Here is a 9,832-nt window from a genome sequence, read left to right on the forward strand (position 1 = left end):
TAACGATGTGGGAACTGGGGACTGGTCTTAACAACACTTAGGTCATTTTTTTTCAGTAAATAAACTTCAATGAAAAATTGAGGCTTTTAATTGTTCACCTTGCAATGATCAGATGGAAGTGTAGATATTAATGTTCTCACTAAATGTGGAGAGTATAATGTTTGTTTTGCAACAAAAAAGGCACCTGAAAATTATGACTGTGCCTTTATTCATGCTATGCCATAATTTCATGTTTCAACACCTTGATGTCAAAATCTTTGCTGAATTAAATGATGATAAGTATACTTCTGACCATCTATTTTTAAGTCAATCACAGATTTCCAAGATATGCACTAATTTTCTTGCCCTCGTCATTTAAACTGAAGAACAATGTTGCAGATGAGCTCTTATTGCCAGGGAGCTATGGGATTTAGGGTTCCAAAATTGTTCTCCATCTGACAGCTGGAGCCATTTCTAGAGTCTAGAGCCATTTCTGAAGAAGGGGCCCAACCCGAAATGTAAACTATCCTGCTCCTCTAATGCTGTGATCCTGGCCTGCTATGTTCCTCCAGCTCCACACTGTGTTATCTCTGACTCCAGCATCAGCCGTTCTTACTATCCCCGAGTCTAGAGGTTTTCTTTGTTTTTTTTCTCCTGCAACAGAGATCTTCTGTTTAGCTACCCAGAAACCTGAGAATTTCTGAAAGCAGCATTTTCAGGATCCATTCTTATTTTCATTGCATTGAGAAAGCCAAAAGATTGTAATTGTCTTTCCAAAAGCAATTTCAAAATTTTACAATGTCATTGGCAAAGAGAACCGCAGGCATGAATAATGATCAGACTGTTCTGGGAAAAAGAAGTGGAAGCAAGGGTTCATTTACATCAAAACCGCTCTAAAATCATGTCTTCCATAATAGAAATTTGGAACAAAGTCAGCATGCTGCATTGGACTGTATAATCAGATTTCCACAATCTTGCAGAGTTACTGTGCATATCAGTCAGCTGCTTGACTCACTAGTAGAACTTGGATGGATCATACAGCATAAGATTCAGGAGCTGAAATAGACCACCCAGCCCATTGATACTACTCTGCCATTAATCATATGTGTCAAGTCAAATTCTTTTTTACAAAACTCTAGGTGACACAGCGGTCTCACCCAGGCAAGTTTACCAATGCCATCACTGTAAGCTGCATTGATCAAGTGAAGTCTTTTAAACCTCAGCTCTGTCCATATGCAGTTAATTGGTCTGGTTTTAATTAGAATGGGCATTTAGCTGTTGGACAAAGTTGTGAGCTTTGAAAAGGAAATAAGTTGTTACACCGGTGCGCGTTTCTCACCAGTATGTTTTAGACTTTCTCGGTATTTGTTCGACTCATCCTGCTGTATTGCAAGAAAATAATGTCGGCCTTTCATTATCCACGCTCAGAAATTGTAACGCTCTTGGCCCGTGCTGCACAATGTAGTTGATACTCTGTGGTTTTCTATTTGTTTGAAAATGTTCCTACATGTTATAAGTTTACTGTCTTGACATGCGAAATTCTTCATCAGATAAAAGCAGAAACAATATGCTTATAAATGTAAGAATACCGGGTAGTCTGAGTGATGGGTTCCCTTGATGATATCTACATTCCCAACCTGGAGGCAAAGATTTGAACAAAAGCATACAATGGATTTCCTATGTGGTGGTGGAAACAATCATCCATTATTGGAACTTATTTTCAAATGCGGTCTGTATTGTTTTGGAAACAATTCTCGTATCTTGCGAACAGATTTAATAATTTAATTTGGTTTGTCTTGGACTCAGTTCTTGCTGCTTAAAATCAAACTCACTTATATCTCCCTTACCCACCTTCTATTCAGGTTTGACTGCTGCGAAGAATGTAAGTATTCACTTTAGAGAAGGAAACTGCCATCCTCACCTGGTCTGGTCTATATGTGACTTCAGGCCCACAGCCAGTGTGGTTGTATTTCAACTGCCCTCTGGGCCATTAGGGATTGGCAATAAATGCTGGCCTAGCCAGCAATGCCTACATTCAGTGAGTGAATAACAATAAAGTATTCTGGCGATCTGTCCTGCGATCACCATGTGAGACTTCAAAATACCTCTGAAATATTTCAGGTTGGCCACTGTGCAACTTTACCTCTTTGGTGATGTCTGTCCTCTTTAATGATTCCACTGGCCAATCTATTATCAACATTTCCACCTCTTCACTTTCACATGAGATGCCTTTCAATAATTAGGTGGCTGAGGTGGTCATTATTGACTGATTGAAGCACAACAGTCGGTCATATCCGAGGAGCACAAATTAGATATTGGTCTGATCCCCATTTAGAACCTTGATTATGCTGTAATAAAACAAAGAATTGAGAATGGTGGAGATCTGAAACAAACCAAAAATAGAAATTGCTGGAGAAACTCAGCAGATCTGGCAGCATCCATGGGCCGAAAACAGAGTCACCATTTCGAGTCCAGCATGCTTCTTCTGTTTTTGTGTTTTTCTGATGCTGGATGTCTGTGAGCAATGGCTGGGCTTTCTCAGGCTGAAGGGAATGAAGGTTATAGAGAGAAAACATATATTCCAGTCAGTACTTGCCTTTAGAGAAGTGAGATGTGATTCCATGAAGGGGCTACAGTCAATAAATTTTTGCCAGGATATATTTGAGTTACTCTCAAGTTGACCAACAATTTGGAAATGTAGAAAAATTCTGGACAAAAATTCATATGGAGCATCACCCAGGTGGTCAGATCAATTAACATCAACTGGCTTATCACTGAGTCCACAGTAGATCCAAACACAAGGAAACCATAAAGATACAGAGTTTTGACAACCAAAGTCATATCTTCCTTCTAAGCTTGCTATGTTCATATTTCAAATTGTTCTAGTGCAGCAGCCCAAAATTTAATTTTCGGAATGAAATCAGCCTGATTTGCATTTGAATCGGTCAATCTCAATTGTGTGCACTCACCCCAAAAGGAGCCTGTTCCATTGATTGACTGTCTGAAATATTGGCTCCAACCTGTATTGGGCTGGATTTACAAGAGGAAGGAGGTGTTATGGTCAGGAAATCTGAACACTGTGTTTTTGCAAACACTATTTATTACATTTTTGCCAACAGGCTCACCTGATTGACAACTGGATCACTTCATCACCTTTTATCAGATTGGTAATGCTTCAAACACAGCTGCAGCCAAAAAGTAGCAAGCTTCCCACTGTTTATGAGTAAGGTAGCTAGGGTTCAGGTTAGTACAGAATAGTTTGGAAGTTAGAAGTGGTCACAGTGGGAGATCACACAGTTTGGAGGTTAAAACATGAGGGTTTGTGATAAATCAATGATTGAGCAATGGAGGGGTCCAAGTGAGACAAGAATGAGAATAATGGGGAAGCTCGGGGCAAAATCTGATTATGGGAGGGTGGTCAGTAATGAGTGAGGAGCGGGTGAGGTTTGGTGATGTTGGCATGTTTATCGATAGAAGGCTTGTTAGTGATTCTGGGCAGTAAAAGCATATTAGTCTTGTAAGGGGAGCTGGGACATGCACTCCCTGGCTACAAGCAGTGTCACAAAAGCCTTTGTTTTTAATTAATTCAAAGAAGGTGGATGATGCTGGTAGGCCAACATTTATTGTCAATTGCTAATTGTTCAAAGGGCAGGTAAGAGTCAATCTTACCAATTGGCATCGCTGGTTGGTGTGTTATCTGTAGGCCAGACTGGGTAAGGTTTGCACTTTCCTTCCCTAAGGGCCATTAGTGAACCATATCTGTCTTACCCCACAATCAACTCATGGTTATCATCAAACCCCATTCTATTGAATTCAAATGCCACTACGGCAGGATTTGGACCGAGGTACCCCTAACATTACTTGGATTTCTGATTAATAAGTCTAGCAAAAATACCATGAGGCCATCGTATCTTAATATCTAGTCGTTGCTGTCCTTTAGGAGTCAGGTTACTCACATAGCAGGAAACATGGCAGACCAAGATTCAAGCTGGAAGGGAGAGAAAATATGCAGAATGCATCGAACTTCATTGCAATCCCTTCTGGTTTTGTAGAACATCCAACCGAACTCTGTTTCAGTAAAATATTAAAAATTCCATCCACCACCCACAATTCTCTACAGATGCTTTCTATTCCTTGGTAGAAAGATGGTTATTGTACAAAAAAAATGTTCATTCATGGGATGTGGGTATTGCTGAGCCAACATTTATCCCCCATCCCTAATTGTCTTTGAGAAGATGGTGTGAGCTCTCTCCTTGATTTTTTGCAGTCCATTTAGTGCGGTGGACCCACAATGATATTAGGGAGGGAGTTGCAAGATTTTGTCACAACAACACTGAAGTAATAATGATAGCTTTCCGAGCCAGGATGGAGAATGGCTTGCAGGAGCACTTGCAGGTGCAGTGTTCCCATATATCTGCTCAATAAAAAATGTAATTATAAACCTTTGCTATACAATGTATCTTTTTATTCAGTAGAAGTGGTAATTTTATAAAAAATAAGCCATGGCAACATGCCATGAAAAATAAATAAAATAATTTCCGCCATATAAATTTGCATTTGAAACACTTATTAAAAAAACATTGGCAAACTTGCTCACAATTGTTTTCACTATAACTAAAAAAATGCGCTCATGAAGTTGAACGTTAATGCTTTCTGATTAACACAGTTTAGGTTATATGCCAAGCAATTAAAAAGTAACTGGCCTCTTGCCTGCAAGAAATATAATGCAGGTGAGAACTGCTTCCCTCCAATTCATGCATCAAGCTACTTTTCTGAAAGATTTCCCTGTACATATGACAGACAAAGAGTTCTCAGCCAAATTTTCTGCTTTCGTTGCTCAGAATTTTAAACCAGTGCCAAATTTCAGGTCTTCCAAAAGAAGCAAGATGACATTTTGCCCCTCTGTGCTCCTCCAGAATGATTCACATGGCACCGTCAAGATTTATCATCAGATTAAGACATACTATCTAGACTGACACATTGGTGCAAAACTGACTGTTTCCTCTGGAAGAATAGATAATCTGCTGTTTTAATTCATTGCTGTTTGTCAGACCTTGTTACACTCATATTGGCTGCTAGCATCACAACAGCAAATCCACTTCAGAACTGCTTAATTAGCTTGAAAACACTCCTGAAAGGTACAAGTTCTTTCTTGCCTATTGCTCAATAGCCTTTGCTTGTTGGGACCACAGAACTAAAATAGTCTCTGCGACTGTATCATCAAGAGTACATCTATGACCCGAAAAGTTTTCTATCTTGAAATTTATTTAGCCTAATCTGTTTATCTAGATACTTATCCCATTCTATATAGGACACCCAAGAGACATTCCCATATGACAGAAGCTTCACCGTTTCACATGGTCTTTTATGTCATTTGTCATAATGGTCAGTGTCCTTGCTACGCAGGCTCAATAAAAATATTATACAATTCTAAAGATAAGGAGGGATTAGATAAACAACTGCCACAAGTTAATGTGGAAAAATGACTGTTGGCTACGGTTTGTTTCCTAATTGTCTTCTCACAATCATATCATTGTTACAGTGCAGAAGCAGTCCATTCAGCCCATTTTGTGCATACCGGCACTTTGAATAAGCAATTTGTTTAATGCAATTCCCCCACTTTCTCCCTCTAGCCTTGCACATTCTTCCTCGTCAGATAGCAATCTAACTCCATTTGAATGCTTTGACTCAACCTGCATTCACCACACCTTCTGGCAGTAGATTCCAGACGTTAATCACACCCAGTGTGATAAAGGATTTTCTCATACCATCTTTGCTTTTTATTGGAAGTTACTTTAAATCTGCACTCTCTCATTCTTGATTCTTCAATGAAATATTCCCTCCCTAATCATTCTGAAAGCTTCCTTTCAGTCCCCTTTCCTTTAAGGAAAACAGTCCTAACTTACCCTGTCCATTTTCATATCTGAATACCTGATCCTAAGAACTGTTCTCTGCACCGGCTCCAATGCTTTCATATCCCTATTATAGTACAGTTCGCAGAAATGAATGCAATACACCATGTGAGGGTGAACTAATTTCTGGGATAAGATGAACATATCCTTTTTTCCAGAAAGATCAAAGAACAGGGCAGCTCAGGAACAGGCTCTTCAGCCCACCAAGACTACTTCAACAAATGATACCTTTCTAAATTAAAAAGCTTTTGTCTCTGCTTCGTCCATATCCTTCTACTCCCTGCCTATTCATTGTATCCCTCAAGATGCCGCTTAAACGTTGCTACTGTATCCACTTCCAACACTTCCTGAGGCAGTCCATTCCAGGTGCTCATCACCCTCTCTGTAAAAAACATCTCTCTCACATTTCCATAAAACTTCCCCCTTTTACCTTACATCCTTATCCCTTACTATTTAACGTTTCTAACCTGGGAAAAAGGCTCCAACTATCCATTCTATCCATACCTGTTTTCATTTTTTAAACTTTTGTCAGCTCAGCCCTTGGCCTCCAACATTCAAGTGAAAGGAAAAAAAAATTATTAGTCTCTCCTATTATAGTCAACACGGTTTTGTGAAGGGTAGGTCGTGCCTCACAAACCTTATTGAGTTCTTTGAGAAGGCGATTAAACAGGTGGTTGAGGGTAAAGTGGTTGATGTGGTGTACATGGATTTCAGTAAAGCGTTTGATAAGGTTCCCCACGATAGGCTGTTGCATAAAATATGGAGTCATGGGATTGAGGGTGATTTAGTGGTTTGAATCAAAAATTGGCTAGTTGAAAGAAAACAGAGAGTGGTGGTTGATGGGAAATATTCATCCTGGTGTAATACAAGGATCTGTTTTGGGGTCACTGCTGTTTATAATTTTTATAAATGACCTGGATGAGGGCGTAGAAGGACGGGTTAGCAAATTTGCAGATGACACTAAAGTCAATGGAGTTGTGGATAGTGCGGAAGGATGTTGCAGATTAAAGAGGGACATAGGTAACTGCAGAGATAGGCTGAGAGGTGGCAAATGGAGTTTAGTGTGGAAAAGTGTGAGGTGATTCACTTTGGAAGGAGTAATAGGAACACAGAGTACCGGGCTAATGGTAGGATTCTTGGTAGTGTAGATGGGCAGAGAGATCTCAGTGTCCATGTGCATAGATCTCTGAAAGTTGCCAGCCAGGTTGATAGGGTTGTTAAGAAGGTGTATGGTGTGTTAGGTTTTATTGGTGGAGGGATTGAGTTTCGGAGCCCTGAGGTCATGTTGCAGCTGTACAAAACTCTGGTGCGGCCGCACTTGGAGTATTGCATACAGTTCTTGTCGCCGCATTATAGGAAGAATGTGGAAGCATTGGAAAGGGTACGGAGGAGATTTAGCAGGATGTTGCCTGGTATGGAGGGAAGGTTGTATGAGGAAAAGCTGAGGGACTTGAGACTGTTTTCGTCAGAGAGAAGAAGGTTAAGAGTTGACCTAATAGAGACATACAAGATGATGGGAGGATTAGATAGGGGAGACAGTGAGAGCCTTTTTCCTCAGATGGAAATGGCTAGCATGAGGGGACATAACTTTAAATTGAGGGGTGATAGTTATAGGACAGATGTCAGATGTAGGTTCTTTACTCAGAGAGTAGTAAGGGCGTGGAATGCCCTGCCTGCAACAGTAGTGGACTTGCCAAGTTTAAGGGCACTTAAATGGCCATTGGATAAACATATGGATAATAATGAAATAGTGTAGGTTAGATGGGCTTCAGATTGGTTTCACAGGTCGGCGCAACATCAAGGGCCGAAGGGCCTATACTGCACTGTTCCTCAAAGTTAATACCCTCCAAATCAGGCAACATCTTGGTAACCTTTTCTGTACCTTCTCTGAATGCTCCATATCCTTCTGGTGATGTGGTGACCAGAACTGTGCACGATATTCCAAATGTCAGTTAAATTCTTTACAGCTGCAACATGACTTGTCAATTTTTATACTCAATGCCCTGGCCAATGAAGGCAAGCATGCCATTTGCCTTTTGGCAACTATCTCCATTTGTGTGCCACCTTCAGGGAACAGTGGATCTACAGGCCTAGATCTGTCTGTGCATTAATGCTTCTAAGGGTACTGCCATTTACTGTACACTTCCCTCCTGCAGTAGACCTTCCAAAATGGATCACTTCATATGTGTCTGGATTAAATTCTATCTGCCATTTCTCTACACAAATCTCTAGCCTACCTTTATCCTGCTGTATTCTCTGACAATTCTCCTCACTTTCAGCAGCTCCCCTAATCTTTGTGTCATCCACAAACTTACTAATCAGGCCATCCACATTCTCCTCCAAATTGGATATATACACATAGAAAACAATCAGTTGGGGTCCCTGCATTGACCCCTGCAGAACACCACTGGGAAACAGAACTCCAATCAGAAAAACACTCTTGTACCACGACTCTCTATCTTCACTGATGAAGCCAGTTCTTATATCCAATTTACAAACTCACCGTATATCCCATGTGACTTCACATTCTGTATCAGCCTGCCATGAGGGGACTTAGACAAAGGTCTTGTTAAACTCAATGTAGACAATATCCAACAACCTGCCCTCAAAAAATTTAATCAAGTTTGTGAGACATGGCCTTCCCAAAACAAAGCCATGCTGCCAATCACTAAAACATCCATATTTTTCCAAACACGAACAAGTCCCATCCCTAATAACTTCCTTTCCACTGACATAAGGCTGGTAAGTTCCCAAATTATCCCTCTTGCCCGCCTTGAACAAGGAGCAACATTGGCTATGGTAGGATTTGAATCTAGGTTGCCAGAACATTACGTGGGTCTCTCGAATAATAGTCTTGTGATAACACCACTAGGCCATCACCAAGATAATAAAATGTGAGGCTGGATGAACACAGCAGGCCAAGCAGCATCTCAGGAGCACAAAAGCTGACGTTTCGGGCCTAGACCCTTCATCAGAGCCTCTCTGATGAAGGGTCTAGGCCCGAAACGTCAGCTTTTGTGCTCCTGAGATGCTGCTTGGCCTGCTGTGTTCATCCAGCCTCACATTTTATTATCTTGGAATTCTCCAGCATCTGCAGTTCCCATTATCTCTGATACTAGGCCATCACCTCCCTGTTGCCTTTGTGAACGTATTACAGATTTGCTGTTTCCACTCCAGCAGCTTGTTGTCTGTAAATGCAGCATTTTCACATCTATATCTAGTATCTTTTCATTGAAACTTTTTATTTTCAAGAAGTGCATGATGTTTCCAGTCAATGGCATTATAACATAACATTTAGATAGCGTATACTCATAACAGGAACACCATAAACTTTGAAATTGCGCCCTGTACACCAAGATCTAGCTCATTAACATTTGTCAGGCAAAGCGAGCGTCCCAAAATTATCCCTTATACAGTCCCTCCAAAGTCTTCCTCCAAACTGTAAAACATCCATTAAACACTATTTTCTGTTTCCCATCACTTTGCTTGTTCTGTAGCTATGTTCATATTCCCTGTTCAGGAATTACACAAAACCCTGACAACAGGATTCACCTTTGGAATCCATGGTGGCCTTTTAGTAGGGCTTCTGTGTGATAAGAGCTCGTCTTTTACCTGTGGAATTCCCTGCTCAGTGAAGCAGCTAAGACGACCTCGTTGAACGGTTTTAAGATAGATTTTTGAACAGTAAAGGAATTCAGGGTTATGCCGAACGGATAAGTGGAGGTGAGTCCATGAAAATATCAGCCATGATCTTACTGATGGTGGAGCAGACCATACAGATAGCCCACTCCTGCTTCTATTTCTTATGTTCTTAAGTTCTTTTGGTTATGCTTGTGCACAATAGCATTTATTGGAATCTCCTGGGTGAATATGTCACTACAGGGACTGGGTGCATGGCATTTCAGTCATATGCTATTTTGTGATTATTTTATAATGCTTTG

The sequence above is a fragment of the Stegostoma tigrinum genome, chromosome 3 (genome assembly GCF_030684315.1).
Source record: "Stegostoma tigrinum isolate sSteTig4 chromosome 3, sSteTig4.hap1, whole genome shotgun sequence".
Lineage (NCBI taxonomy): Eukaryota > Metazoa > Chordata > Chondrichthyes > Orectolobiformes > Stegostomatidae > Stegostoma > Stegostoma tigrinum.